The 16341-nt window shown below is 41.3% G+C and overlaps 1 protein-coding gene across 2 annotated transcripts in view; it reads right to left on the bottom strand.

The window, feature by feature from the left end:
• The window catches only part of LOC125462293 (uncharacterized protein C7orf50 homolog), a 335367-nt gene that overhangs the window by 13622 nt on the left and 305404 nt on the right, over positions 1 to 16341 (bottom strand). The gene's annotated exons all lie outside the window — the stretch shown is intronic.

The raw sequence follows: 16341 nt of genomic DNA, 5'->3' as shown, positions 1-16341 counted from the left end.
CTGATGATCACAGAACAGTAGATTTAATTCAGAAAATGTCTGAATTATTTTAGGGGTAGCACTTAATAATCAGATTCTAACATAAATTAAGGTCGCTATTTGCTAATGGCCCTTCAACAGCAGCTTCCAATCTCACAACCTCTTCCACTGCGAAGGTCTGGGCCAGCAGCCCCTTGGAAACATTAGCCCCTGTAATTATATACCACTCCAACTTGAACATACATCAACACCTCAAAATCCCGTCACTCCCTATTTAACAGCACTATGCAGGTGACTGCACAGTTTCAAGACAAAAGTTCAAAACCATCTTCCCAAGGACAATGAGGGATGTGCAATAAATACCAGCTTTTCTAGCAAGACATATATCTCAAGGATAGTTACTAAGGTAAAATACTATTAACACATCTCATTCATAATCTGTGGTGCTTCGACTGTCAGTTGGTGCTTCTGGTACAACTCTTCTTTTACATGGAATCTTTCACAGCACAGAAGAGGCTATTCAGCCCATTCAGTCTGTACTGACCTATCTACAGTAATCTCACTGTCCAGCACTTGGTCCAAGGTCTTGAATGTTGTTACATTTCAAATGTTCAGCCACATAATTTTTATAGCTTGTGAAGTTTCGTTCTTTACTACTCTCCCAAATAATGTATCACAGATTCTTCCAACTCTCTGGGTGAAAAAAAATTTCCTCGAATCCCCTCTAAACCTCCTCTGTTTCACCTTTAAATTATGCCCCCTCATTACTAACCCTTAACTAAAGGGAACTGCTGCTTCCTGTCCACGTTCCTTAAAGTCTTATATATCTCAGTTGGGTTTCCGTCCCCCGCCCCCCAACCTTCTTTGCTCCAAAGTAAACAACGTGAGCCTATACATCCTCTCTTCATAGCTAAAATGCTGCATGCTAGGCAACACCCCTGGTGAATCTCTTCTGCACCTGTGTGATTATATCGTTCCTATGCTGTAGTGACCTGAACTGCACACACTACTCCAGCTACGGCCTAACCAAATTCTTGAAGACCTCAAATATAACCTCCCTGCTTTTATAATCTAATCCATGACCGAGAAAGACAAGTGTCCCATTTCTTAGAACCCTATTAATCTGTATGCCACCTTCAGATGTCTTCAGACAGGCACACCAAGACCATCTGTTCCTTCCTAGTGTCCTACAATTCGTTGAGTACTCCATTGCACTGTTACTTCTTCCAAAGTGCATCACCTCACAATGTTCAGATTTAAATTCCATCTGTCCATGTGACCAACTCATCCATATTATTCAGTAACCGATGATCTTCTTCCTCACTATTAACCACTCAGCCAATTTTCATGTCTTCTTTGAACTTACTCATCACACTCACCCCAAATTCTTATTTATATTGTTTGTATAAGTTATGACTTATGTATTCAAAGATCCAGCACTCGTCCCTATGGTACACTAGTGCACACAGGGCTCCAATCACACAAATAGTCTTCTAATATAGAGTTGTATAGCATGGAAATTGATCCTATAGTCCAACTCATCCATGCTGATCAAATATCCTGAATTAATCTGGTCCCATTTACCAGCATTTGGCCCATATCCCTCTAAACCCATCCTATTTGTATCTCCATCCAGGTGCCTTTTAAATGTTGTGATTGTACCAGCCTCCACCACATCCTCTGGCAGCTTTTTTCATACACGCACGAGCTCTGACTCCTAACCCTAAGCCAATTTTGGGTCCATCTTGCCAAGTTACCCTGAATTCCATGTGCTTTTACCTTTTTTAATCAGTCTCCCATGTGGGATCTTGTCACAGGCTTTGCTGAAATCCATATAAACTGCATCAACTGCACTACCCTTAGCAACACACCTGATCAACTCTTCAAAAAATTCAATCAAGTTTCTTAGTATGACCTTCTTCTAACAGGCTGACTATGCCTGAACAAACCCAGCCTCTATAAGTGGAGATAGATCCTCTCCTTCAGAATTTTCTCCAATAGTTTCCCTACCACTGATGAGTCTCACTGGTCTGTAGTACCTTCATTTATTACTACCCCCTTTTTGAAACACAGAACCACAATAGATGTCCTCCAGTCTTCTGGCACCTCTCCTGTGGCCAGACAGGCAATTAAAATTGAGGTCAAAGCTCCTGAAATTTCCTCCTTTGTCTCCCACAGCAGCCTGGGATACAACTCATCTGGACTTGGGGATCTGACTACTTTTAAGCTTACTAAAATTTCCATTGGCTTCTCAGTCACTATGTTAATCTGCTCAGAAACCTGATAGTCACTCTCCTCAAATTCTGTACCTACAGCAATCTTCTCCTGAATGGAGACAGAAATGGGCAGCACAATGACTCAGTGGTGGGCACTACTGTGTCACAGCACCTGGGACCCAGGTTCGATTCCACCCTCAGGTGACTGTCTGTGTGTTATTTGCACATTCTCCCCGTGTCTGTGCTGGTTTCTTCTGAGTGCTCCAGTTCTCTCCCATGGTCCAAAGATGTGCCAGTTAGGTGAACTGGCCATGTTATATTGCCCCATAGTGTTCTGGGATGTGCATATGAGGTAAATTAGCCATGTAAATACAGAGGTATAGGATAGGTGCTAGGTCTGGGTGGCATGCTCTTCAGAGGGTCAGTGTGGATTTGATGAGCCAATTGCACTGGTTCCACACATAAGGATTCAATGCTTCTATTGAAAGTGAAGCACTCAATTAACATTCTACCAACGTCCTCCTGCTCCATACACAGATTGCCCTTTTGGTCCCTAATATGCCCTACTCTTTCCCTAATTACCCTCTTCCCTTTCATATAGTTACAGATTATCTTGCAATTCTCCCTAATTTTACCTGTCAGTGTTTTAATGCACCACTTTGTTCTCCTAATTGCTTTTTTTAAGTTCCCCAGGACTTTCTAAACTCTACTAGGGTTTCAATTGATTTCTTCCCTTTGCAAATGCTAGAAGTCTCTCTTTCCCTTCATATCCAGTCCTGAACATTCCTAGGCAACGGAAGTTCTCTGGGCCTGTTGCTCCTGCCTTTCACCTAAAGGGAACATATTGCATCGGTACGCTCCCCATTTCCTTTCTGAACAGCCCCAAATGTTCTATTGTCGAACGGTACGCACGTAGCTGTTCAGAGTCTATTTTGACCAGATCCTGCCTTCCCAATTGAAAACCATTCTTTTTTGCAGGCCATCCTATTTCATTTCCACAACAAACTTAAATCATACTGTATAATGGTTGTTATTCCCAAAATTGTCCCATACTGCCCTCACCCAACCACCTGTCTGACTCTGCTCCCCAGAATCAGGTCCAGCACTGCAGCCTCTCTTGTTGGACCTTTTACATGTTGACATAAAGAGTTTTCCTGAATTCATTATAAGAAATCTGCCCCACTTTGAATCTTTTGAGATGATACCATAGCTTTAAGAGGTGTATTTCATTCTGTTTTTTTTAGGAGGAAAGGTTGAGACAGAGGTGTCAAGCAGTCTGCTCAAAGCCAATAAAACTAACAGCTTGTGAGGCCTTAGGGTTCTTTTTTTAAGTTGGAACAACAGAAGCAGCCCGAATGAGTAGGGTCAATCTCCCACAGAACCAAGATTTTCAGCTTTAACTTTCAGTAGTTGCTTGAAGCTAGATGTGAAAGCTCTTATTCCTCTGTTTGTCACGGCAAAAAGCTGGGGCAGTCTTTCTGCTATTAGAATTGCATTTAAAACAGTCAGTTTTACTGAATATGCCATTGCCAAGAGTGTGTTTATGGCATGTTACCATAATGGAACAGTGCATTAGTAGTTAATATATATACTATTTTATTAAGCATTTCAATAGAGTTACAGTAAAGCCACTTCTATTTGTTTATTTTTATTTTTTCTGTATTTTAATTGTAATGTAAAAATAAAGTGTGTTTCACTTAAAGTCAAGTAGGTTGACCAATCAAATTGCATCTGAAATGCAATGCCTTACACTTAACTTTAAAATAAGAAAAAGCTAGGGTCTAGTATATCTTCTCAATATATTTTGCGGGAGTTTGGTCTGGTCCATAACATTTTGCACTTTGACTATTCCAATTAATATTGAGGGTGTTCAAAATCCCCTAATATAATTAACCTAGTATTGTTATATCACAGAGTACTGCTTGCATATCTGCTCCTCTCTTGCCCCGGTTTGGAGGTCTATTAAACACTCCCAGTTATGTGACTGCCCCTTTTTATTACTAAACTCTGTGCACAAAGTGTCATTTGTAGGTTCCTGTACATCAGTCAATGAAAGCAAGCATGCGGGTACAGAAGGCAGTGAAGAAAGCTAATGGCATGCTGGCCTTCATAACAAGAGGAATTGAGTATAGGAGTAAAGAGGTCCTTTTGCAGCTGTACGGGGCCCTGGTGAGACCACACCTGGAGTATTGTGTGCAGTTTTGATTTCCACATCTGAGGAAAGACATTCTTGCTACTGAGGGAGGGCAGTGTAGGTTCATGAGGTTAATTCCCAGAATGGCAGGACCATCATATGTTGAAAGATTGGAGTGACTGGGCTTGTATACACTTGAGTTTAGAAGGATGAGAGGGGATCTGATTGAGACGTATAAGATTATTAAGGGATTGGACACTCCGGAGGCAGGAAGCATGTTTCCGCTGATGGGTGAGTCCAGGACCAGAGGACACAGTTTAAAAATAAGGGGTAGGCCATTCAGAACAGAGTTGAGGAAAAACTTCTTCACCCAGAGTGTGGTGGGTATATGGAATGCTCTGCCCCAGAAGGCAGTGGAGGGCAAGTCTCTGGATACTTTCAAGAAAGAGATGGATAGAGCTCTTAAAGATAGTGGAATTAAGGGTTATGGGGATAAGGCAGAAACAGGATACTGATTGTGGATGATCAGCCATGATCATAATGAATCGTGGCGCTGGTTTGAAGGGCCGAATGGCCTACTCCTGCACCTATTGTCTATTGTCTATTCTTCCAAGATATCATCCTTCCTTTTCTGTAGCAACTGATTTCTTAATTAATACTGCAATATCACCTCCTCTTCTGCACCTTCGCATCTTACTGGAAGATTCTATTTCCTGGAACATTGAGTCCTGCCACTTCTTCAACCACATCTCTGTGATGGCAACAATATCACAGTTTCATGTTTCAATCCAGGCCCTTAACTCATCTGTCTTACCTATAATAAAGGTAAGGTAAAGTGACCAGAATCTGACCAGACCATAGGGCTGCTCTCTCATCAGACAGGGATGGCAGGTGGTGGTTTAACTTGAGAGTCACCATGTCTCAGGCAAGGGGGGAAGTTGAGAAGGGTAACCTCAGCTGGTGAATCCACACTCTTGGCTCACTCTACATTGCAAACCAGCTGTCTAACAACTCTGCTAATCCTAGCAGTAAAGTAGAGGCCACCCACTCTTACCTTACATCATCGAATCTCAACAAAATTGAACTCACTCTTGCCCTGGCTCCTTTCCTGTATTATGCTGTGTCTCTATACATATTTGGTGTCTCCTCCCTTCGAAATCTAGTTTCAACGCCTCCCTGCAGCACTGATCCATCTCATTCTGTTCAGGTGCAGTCTGTCCCACCTGTACAGGTCACACCTTCCCCATAAACAGACCCAGTAATCCAGGAATCTAAAATCCTCCCTGTTGCACCATGCTTTGAGCCAAGCATTCATCAAATTGTTTCAAACAACCTTGAATAGTACACAAATGACAACTCATTCATAATGGGAACAAGCTTGTGTAATAATTGCAGCCATGGTGTTAAACGACACCCTCTTTTCATACTTTTACTAAAGATTGCAGCTCAACAAACTAACCCTTGTAATAGCTACAAAAGTCTGGTATTAATGCGAAGCATTGCACTTTCGAAAAGGTAAACAGTTCTCTTCAACTAATATTACAGCAAATCATGGAGCTTGACAAAGAAATGTAAAAAAAAATCACAACTATAACTATGTCTCTGTTTGAGCAAATCTATTTCACCAACTATTGCAATGATTGGAATCTATGTCTAACAGGAAATGACTCACAAAGTACACTCACACTGCTGCTAGTACTTCCTTCAGAAATGTTATCAGTTTACGTTGCAAAATATCCGAAGACATGAGTGCCTTATGGACAGGTTATATGGGATTTACAAGCCACCTGTGCAAATCTGTTTGGAATGGATTGCCCCATGATTTCAGTGCAAATCAGACTAAATTGTTGCTTAATCCTTTGATGGTAGGATTGAGGTTAGATTAATGTACACAGGAATTAGATGGGCAGTGACTGAGTTCTTAGTGCTATCAGAGGTCATAGTGCCGTTAAGCCTACGCAGCAACCACAGTAGGGCAAATTTCAAACAAAGCCTCTCAAATAAGATTTGTATCAAATTCTGAATTTCTATTGAATGGCATTTATTAAATTAAAATATACACTCCTCCATCTGGTGAAGACAGAGGAGGGAAAATTACTCCTGAATGTTAAAATTTGAGTTATTTGATGCTCTTCCGGCTAACATGTGACAATTCACTGGGAGCAGGTTTTGGTTCGAAGTTGCAATTCCATTCAAAGACCATGAGGAAACGAAAGGAAAGATATAAGGAAAAAATTAAGAGGACATGGAAGATAGAAGAAGCCAGGCCCGATGTTTTGTCGAGGAGATAGGAGGAAATTAGAACTGAGATGTTGCAGTGATTGGTGACCAACCAGTCAGGTTATTTTATTTTGTTATAAAAATCAATGAAATACAATTAATTGTGAGGTATAAAAAGGGCTTTAAATAAATATGTTTTTAAAAATTTTTAATAATAAAATAATCACATGTTCTATAGGAGTGGGATTCCTGCTGTCCATCCCTTTCTTTTTAATACATTCAAGTGGTGTGGGCATCACTGGCAAGGCCAGCATTATTGCCTATTCTTAATTTCCCCTGACAAGCCTTCTTACACCACATTATCAAGAGATGAAGTTACTCCATGATACAGTGAGGTAGGATTTTGACCCAGAAATGATGAAGAAACAGTAGTACGGTTTTCAGTCAGGGCGATGGGTGACTCGGAGGGAACACTGTCCTGTCTGCTGCTCTTGTCTTTCTGAGTGATTGAAGTCTTGCGTTTTGGAGGCACCGTTAATGAAACCTTGGCAAGTTGCTCTGGTATACCTTGTAGATGGTGCACACCACTGCCACAATGCACTGCTAATGGAGGGAGTAATGTTTTCTTGGAGAGGATAGGGTGTTATCAAGTGAGTCACAGTGTCTTGGATGGTGAATATGGTTGGAGCTGCACTCACCTAAGCACATGGGGCGTATTCCACAATATTTCTGATTTCAGACACATGTATGGAGAATCAGAAGGTGAGTTACGTGTCACAGAATTCCCAAGCTACTCTATAGTATATCCATACTATTGCTCCAGTTATGCTTCTGGTCAATGGTAACCCTAAAAATGTAGATGGAGGGAATTTCAGCAACAGAAATTCAATGTGAATCAGTCACCATGAGCGACACAGCTCAGAGGATTGTTTCAAGATGTAAGTTTTTTAAAGACATGACAACTAAAGATGATCTTTTCATCCTTTTGCCCTTAAAGAGAGAACAAAGGGTGATGATAAAAAAAATCAAGAAACAGGTTTGTATCACAACTGATGGTGCACAGCCATGCTTGTAGCCAGTGTTGCATTTTTGCAGGAATGATCCTAACTACCACCCATTTGTCAATTATCACTGCATACTCCACCAGCAGGTTTTAGCAAGTAATGTTATGGTCTTTTCTCGTGTCACAAAAGTAATTGTTAAGATTGTAAACTTGATTTCAGTAACTGTCCTTCACCATTACTTGTTTAAACCCTTACTCTTCAAACTTAATGCTGCCTGTGTTGAACTTATCCACTATGTTAATGTCAAGTCAAGGGAATACCCTGAAAAGGTTTTTCTTGATCTGATGCCTGAAATTGTCAATTCTCTTAAATAAAATGTGCAGCGAGTTGTCAGATAATGTATGGTTGCTAGACTTTGAGCTCCTTACAGATGTAACATCAAAACTGAAGGAGGTGAATGAGGAACTGGAGGGAAAGGAGGGAGACTTGGCACATATAATCAGTGCCACAAATCGCAGGGATAGACTAGTTTTGAAAGCAATTCAAACAAGGTTTGCCAGGCTGATCTCTGGAATGAAGAGGGTTGCTGATAGAGAAAGGTTGAGCCTATACTTACTGGAGTTTAAAAGACTGCTGGGTGCTCTTATTCAAACATATATGGGACTTGGCAGGGTAAATGCTGAAAGGATGTTTTCCAGAACTTGGAGGGAGGGAAGAGTGGACACTGTTTCAAATTAAAGTATCACCCATTTAAGGTGATGATCAGAAGAAATTTCTTCGCTTAGAGGGGGAGTTAATCTTTGGAATTTTCTATGCCAGAGAGCCATGGAGACTGGGTTACCGAGAATTTTCAAGGTTAAGTTAGACAGATTTTTGATTGACAAGGTTTTGGCAGGGCAGGCAGGACAGTAGAGCTAAGACCATAATCAGATCAGTCATAATCTTAGTGAATGGCACAGCAGGCTCAAGGGGCTTATTTGACTACTTTGGCTTCTATTTCTTAGGATGTTATGAACATTCATTGGAGGTTGCCAGTGTAGCACCAGTATACCCTGGGGAAAGTCATCCAACATTCTGCTGTTAGTTGGTGTGTAGCTGTTTTGCTGAAACTACATGTCCACTTACTTCAAGACTGGATTTAGCTATGAAGCCACACACAGCAGAATAATTCCACAGACACACTCATATTAAAGGTTCACTTGTAAATACTGGATACTTGTGTAAGGGAGTCAAAGGTTATGGGGGAGAAAGACAGGCAAGTGGAACTGAGACGACAGCCAGAGTAGCAGTGCTCTTACTGAATGGTGGAGCAGGCTTGATTAGCCAATTGACCAACTCCTGCTCTTAAGTTCTGTACACTGCAGGATCATCCCTCCCATAATCAGGAAGGACACGATCAGAGTGAGGGGAAACTTGATAGACATATTCAACATCATGAACAATGTTGAAAGGGTCGGAGAACACGCTTTCAGAAGGGCTAATAACCAGAGGACACAGATTTAAAACAACCGGCTTAACGAGTGAGATGAGGAGAATTTGTTTTTACTTAGCAAGTATGTTATGATATGCCAAAACCGACAATGGGAGCAGATTCAATAATACACTTCAAAAGGAAACTGAGGGGCAAACATTTACAGGGTTGGAGGAAAGGAAACTGATTTTGGATTAACTGATAGTTCTACCAAAGAACACGCATAGTCGGCTGAATGAACTCCTTTTCTGGGGTGGATTATGTAAGAAAACACATGGTGTAGTCCAGGCTGTAAAACCCATCTGCATAATTCAAATTATCTGCAACGTCCTGATGTTTCTATGTGTTCTTTATGCAAAGGTTTCAGCAGTCAAGAATACTGTATCAGAGCGTCTCTATTCTCTTAAGGTGCTGAAAAGATTAGATATGAGCTCTCTGCACAAGCTTCCAGCAGGGTCCACTGGAGAGCAGTGTGCAGTGACTAATTCTTTTCAGGGGCACAGCTACATCACCACTCTGTCTGACAGCAATTAACATGGCAGAGACGGGGGACTGAAATTGGTCTTCGCACAATGCAAACCACGCTTGGAATTTATCTACTGCGCCATCAAAAAGTTTTGTGTTCCCAAATGGTTTTTGTTTGGTGGCTGGAAACTGATCCAAATTCTGGCATTTGTCAGTAAGCTGTGAATAGCTGCCATGAGACTTAATCACTGTCGTCGCAAAGTAATGGTGCTGGAATCAGTTAATTTTCTATTTCTGGAACTGACTAACAAACCAAGTGTTTAAAAGATGGCCACAAACGTCACCAGGTTTGTTGAGCACATACCCACCATCTGCCATTTTTCTGGCCAAGGAAAGGAGAATATGAATGATGATCGGCAGATAACTGGCTGCCCTCACAGAAACCAAATTCAGCAAACTGTCAAATACATTTCTAATTTCTATGATTGCTCGTTTGATCTTGTGTTTTCTGAAATTGGTCCAACACATTCAAGCCAACTGTGTAAGATATCCCTGTGTGTGCAAGAGTCAGAACTGAAGTAACTCTACAGTGGCCAATATCCCGTCACCAAGTCATCCTTTACTGACATGTGAAGCATCCTTGACACTGGTCCAGCTCCCTCAGAGCCAGTGCTCACAGTGAACAGAACATCTGACCCTCCTGTTCATATCTGTCAGCCAAGGCTCCTTGATTGAACCAGATTAACAACCCCAATCAGGGAACTCATATTCTGTAGGTGGACCCGGCTGACCTCATTATAATCACTACATTCCTCTCCCTCTAAGTCTGAGGACATAAGCTGGTACTTTTTTTTTCTGTAGCTTCTCCCGGGGTGTTTTTGCACCAGGTCAGGTTCCTCCAACTCTGCCTCTCATATGGCAGCACAGCAGCTTGCCTCTTTCACCAAGAGTGTATCAAAAGAAATTCATTCTCCTCCTCAGATGGTAAAGACACCAAGACAGCAACATCCATTGTGTCCATCTCAGATTCCAAGGTATCGTCAATGCTTCATAGAAAGGGAGAGTCCATGGGTTCCGGAACAGTTGGAAAGGCTGTCGAGGAGCCGAGCACATTTTGTTCTTGCACCATTTGCAAGTTTACAGCTTTCATATGGTCCATGTGCTTGTTCAGGACCAGTGCACCTACCTGAACTTTATACATCACTAGACGTGACCTCACATTGACCATGCCTCTTACCCATGCAGGGGAATTCCCATGATTCCAACACCAAACTTCATCCCCTAAAGTAAACTGTCTCTCTCGCTTTGCAGAGTCTTATGTCTGGCATTGGCGTTTCTCATTTCATTTCATCCTCTCCACAAGTCCAGGAAGATCAGATTTAACCTGGTGCAGAGTCTTCTCCCTATTAGCAATTGGAGCCATCACTGCAGTTGCGCAAGAGGTGGTCCTATAATCAAATTGAAACTGAAACAGTTTGGTATCAAGTGAAGCTGCAGGCTGTTCCGTTAAACCTGCCTTCAAAGTTCGGACTGCTCTTTCTGCCAGACAATTGGATGATGGATGGTGTAGAGTTGTCCTTATATGACAAATACCATTCAACTCTAGGAAATACTCACTGTTGGTAAATGATGGTTCAGTGTCTGTAGCCAACACTTCTGTGAGACCATGTATTGCAAAAGACGCGCGCAGCTTTTCTTTCGTCATCCCTATGTTTGATGAATTATCTGTATGCATGTCCAGCTGTTTTCAGTGGGCATCCACAATGACTAAGAACATTGAACTCGTGAAAGGACCTGCATAGTCAACATGTAACCAAGTCCAGGGTATACCCAGCTGCTCCGTGGGGGAATGTGGGGGAGCTGCTGGCAGTAATTTTTGTCCTTGGCACTCTGGGCACTGCCTCACCAATGCAGCTGTGTTTGCATCCAATGCTGGCCACCAGATGTAATCTCTTACCAACATCTTCATTTTGGAAATCCCTAGGTGACCCTGGTGGAGGTCAGCCATTATCTGGCAGCGACCCTTTGGAATCATTCTTGTTTTCCTTAATAATATGCCATCCTCTACTGTGATCTGGTCTCCCCGGGTCCAAAAATGGTTTCAATTCTGATTGTGATGTCCCTTTGGTTTTCCCCATCACCTCCGGCTGTTTCAGTTATTCCTTCTCTGTCCAAAGTTTGACATTGTCAGCTATGACTGGAAGTGTGTCTAGAAAATGTAAAACCATGACAGACCTTTCCAGTGGTGGTACCACCAGTGGTGTATCTGCCAGCACGATGGGGCTCAATGCATCCACATTTGTTACTTCACCTCCCAGATGGTGTTCCAACTTGTAATTAGACATGCAGTATTCGAGCTCATTGCAGAATTCGGCCTGAAACTATGGGTGGCACTGCCTTACCCTCTTTAAGTAGACCTAGCAGGGATTTATGACCTGTTATTATTGCAAATTTAGATTCATAGAGTTATTGGTCGAACTTCCGGACTCCAAATATCATCGCAATGCAATTACCTTCACTCGAGTAGTGTCCCCCAAGCTCAGTCTAACCAGTGAGGGTGTCCACTTCTTTCAGAATATCCTGCAATTCTTATGTTCCACTTGCCACATTTTCCAATGATCAACCCAGTTGCATTCCCTGTTTGAAGTCTAGTTGGCCTTCAGCTGGTAGGCACTCTTGCATGGTTACATCATTAATCCCACATACCAGTCTCTCAGCATCTCACTAAGGGTTAAACCAAAGTCACATGCCTCTGCCAGTTTCTTAATCTCATCAAAAATCCTGATACAGATTCTCCTCGTTCTCGAATTGCCAAGTAAAACCAATAGCATCTCAGAATTAGAGGCAGCTTGGGGTCATAAAGGCTCCTAATAACTGAAAAAGCTTCAAGTCCACAAACTGTTAGGAGCATTACTCATTTCTTTTCATCTACCCAAATGTCATTTGCTCAGAAAAAAGTAATTTATTCTTTCCACATACTGATTCTACTCTCATCACCACTGAAATAATTCCAGAGAGGTCGGTATCCTGTCACCCCTTATTTACATGTGGAGAGTCCTTGAAATCCAGCTCCTTCAGAGCCAGCTCTCAGCGTGAACAGAACCTCTGAGATTCCAGTTTATATTTGTCAGTTGCAGCTCCCTGATTGGGCCAGATTAACAGCCCCAAATGGGAAACTCACATGTTATGAGGTCCACTTGGCTGACGTCATTACAGTCAGAACAATCTCTACTCACCGTCTCCCCAAAATTGCCCTCTGACACGTTCGAATCAGCTGAGATTTTAACCCATCTTCCACTATTCTGTTTATGCTGCCTAACCAGCAATTCTTCCATGTTTGATTCTTCCATGTTTGTATTTCAGATTCCTTGTTTCTTTTTAGTTTAAAGTAGTTGGGTCATTTAAGGGACCTCAGGGTTGTCCACCTGCTACCCCTAAGTTATATGCAGTTCCCAGCCCTTGAAGCCCAGCCTACTTCAAGAGGGAATAGAATTCATGTCTGAGTGACATCTATCACCTCCTCAGGACTTGAAAAGGCTGAGAGTCAGTGAAGTATTTCTGAAATGTATGATAAGAAACAGAGCTAATGTTTCAGGTTTGTGTCACAGACTTGTCTTCTTTCTTGCAGTTCTCTTTTCCAGATTAGTAATTCAGCAGAAAGCCTTTAATGAGTTTAAAGTAAAGGTTTATTTATTCTAACCCAATTAACCTGAATTAACACAGTGTCACACACTTGGCCTCACATACACACTTTACTGATTACAGTTAATTCAGTTTCTGATTTATACTTCTCAACTTCCGTGTGGTAGTTCTGTGGCTCCTTGAACAGATTTGACAATTTGGAAGTTGTAGTGAGGATCATATAAATCAAAGCGTTCACAGCAGCCTGTGAAGTTTCTTGTGCTGCTGGCTCTCAGGTGAGCTTTTAAACTGTAACGTTGGTTACTTGATGACTTGCAGCTCGTGGTCAACTTGGGCTTGCTGCTGACTATTGGTTCTAATGCAAGTCGCTCTTAACTGATTTTTAAACATCTTGCAAACACATTGCTGCCTCACCAAGTGAATTTTCATAAGTTCAAGGTATTTTCCAAATAAGATGTTGTGTTCATTTGATTCCATATCCTGTGTCGTGGGTTAATGTGCCTGAGGCCCACCAGTCTATGCTGGATGGGGAAGGCCACCAGAACAGTCACTGAGTTTTGTCCACTGTGAAACATGGAGACATATAGTCTGGAAATTCCTATAGTCCTTTACAGATGGCCCAGATTTAAACAATGGGATGTCTGAATTCCCCAGTTAACTGTGAAATATTTAACACCTATTTCCATATTTAATCAGATAATTACCAGTTACCGAATGCTGTCTATAGATTGAATGCCAAAAGTCACAATGTTTACAGCAGTCATCTTAATATATTGTTTGTGTTGAATTTTTATGAACGTTTAGTCCAAACTTATAATGCCGTTGAGTATGACGTCAGACCAAGGTGATGAAAGGCAACTGACCTGAAATATGAACTCTTTTTCCTCTCTCCACAGACGCTTACAGACCAGCTGTATATTTCCAGCATTTTCCTGTTGTTATTTCAGATATCCAGCAAGCACAGTATTTTGCTTTTGTGCTTTTGAAGTGTGACCACTAATGCACTGCAGAGAAACACCGTAGCTAATTCTTGTACAGCAAGATCCCACAAACACCAATGAGAAAAAGGGCCAGATGTTTACATTTAATTCTAATAGTTGACATCCCTGGTAGAATGATTGAAGCTTAAGCTATAGCAAGGACTGTATGTAGTGATATTACCTAGTGGGCTGATTCTATATCAAGGAACGAGTAATCCAAAGTAATAGGAACTGGAATTTTAAAATGTTATTAATTGTTGCTAATCATATAGATGGGCCACAAAACTAAAAGCTCAAGACACCCCAGCTATTAAAGCCAATGAAAGTGGCTGACAATACAGGAAAGAGTGTTGTCCAAGATCAGACTTGAGTGTTGCAGATGTGGCAAAAGACATTCAGTTAAGCAGGCACATGTTGCAAGCTACAACACAGTCCAAGAGGTTAAGAAGGAATTAAAAGGAGAATAATATATAAAAAGAAGCTGCTTCTCCACATTGAAGCCAAGCCTTTTCCCAATTTAAAAGAAAAGTTTAGCACAGACCAGGAATAAAAATTAGAATTTTCTTATTCTGTAACACTCCACGGTTAGCATCTAATTAATCACCGGGAACAGCTCTTACTACAAATATTTATCAAGAACAAAAACATAGTGAATTACCAGTATGATAGAAGTAACTGTGTATGTTATTAGATACACATATTAACTCTTTTCTTAAACCGCTGATCCTCTCTCTACATCCCATTTGCCACCGCCACACCTTTAAAACATTTAGTCACCCACTTGAATATTTCAACATTTCAAGCTACAAGATATTTTTAGTCAAAGTAGAAATGTGAGATAGCATAGATAGTGGCAAAGTATTATAAAATATTAATATGGCTAAATCATATAGTGAATTCAAAGAATACATTAAATTGAATGCAGAACCATCAGATACTCAGCAGCTGTAAACTAAACTGTCACATATCAAATATATTATGAACATAGAAACAAGAGTAAGCTATTTCAGTTCCTTATGTTTGTTCCAACATTAAATAGGATCACGGCTGATGAATGATCTAACTGTTACCCATCTTTGCTTCAAATTCAAATATATTTGATTGATAAAAATGTATCAGTCTCTGATTAAAGCTAACAGCCGAATCAAAATGCAGTTTGAAACTGCTACCACCTTTTGTGTCCAGAAGTATTTGTGAATTCCACGCTGAAAAGTCTGACTCTAACTTTAAAACATTGTCCTCTAGCCGTAGACTTTCCAACAGGTGGAAATACTTACTATTTACACTGTCTTTTCTTGAGGACTTCATTCAAGCCAAACTTTAACATTGTAAATGGTAATGAATGTAACCTCATCTATGTCATCTCTTTGTAATTTAGTCCAGCTTGCTATCATTCCAGTGAATCTATGTTGCACAACCTCTGAGACCAACATATCAGTCCTTAAATGTGCTGCCCAGAACTGCTGGCAGTACTTCAGGGGTGGTTTAAACAGCACTTCTATCAAGGCCCCAATTTGACTTCTACATCCTTGGGTTCTCGTCTTCCAGTCTCTAAAAACCTGCATGTTAACATTTTTGATTACTTTTTGTTCCAGTTTGTGACACTTTAATGATTTTTATGCAAAGTCCTGTGCAATCTTTTAAACGCTTGAGAGATGGACAAGGCATTAGCCTAAAACAGACCACACCTCTGACCTCAGAGGTAGGGTACACTAGACTAGATTTTATGTTCAAATTTTCTGGAGTGGAACGTACACCGACAGTCTTTGGTCTCAGACATGAGAGTTTTTGCACTCTAATTCACTGAACTCACCACGCATTGCGTCACACCAATCACCCCAAACATGTACAAATTGTCACGTAAAGGATTGCAAACAGGTCCATTTTTCAGGCAGATTTTGTTTTAGGGGTCTACGGCAGCTGTTGTAACATAACAATCTCCGAATGCCCAACATAACGCTGTTGAGAGGGCACAGAATGATTGCAGTTCTCTATCTCTTGCTCAACATTCCTCGGCTGGAATGAAATGTTAGCTCACTCTGTGCAGTAGAGACCCCTCCTCTACCTTCAACCAAAACACCCCCATGCACCCCGCACCGCCAATCCACGCCCTCCTTCAAAACTGCACGCGTCAAAATCTGAAAACTATGTCCTGATCCTACAGCTGCTGTTTTCTCAAAACAAGTTGCTGCATCCTCTCCTAATGAGGAGTCATAAAAATGTCAAACAC

The sequence above is a fragment of the Stegostoma tigrinum genome, chromosome 23 (assembly GCF_030684315.1).
Source record: "Stegostoma tigrinum isolate sSteTig4 chromosome 23, sSteTig4.hap1, whole genome shotgun sequence".
Taxonomy (NCBI): Eukaryota; Metazoa; Chordata; class Chondrichthyes; order Orectolobiformes; family Stegostomatidae; genus Stegostoma; species Stegostoma tigrinum.
This window is presented reverse-complemented; position numbering and strand designations above follow the sequence as displayed.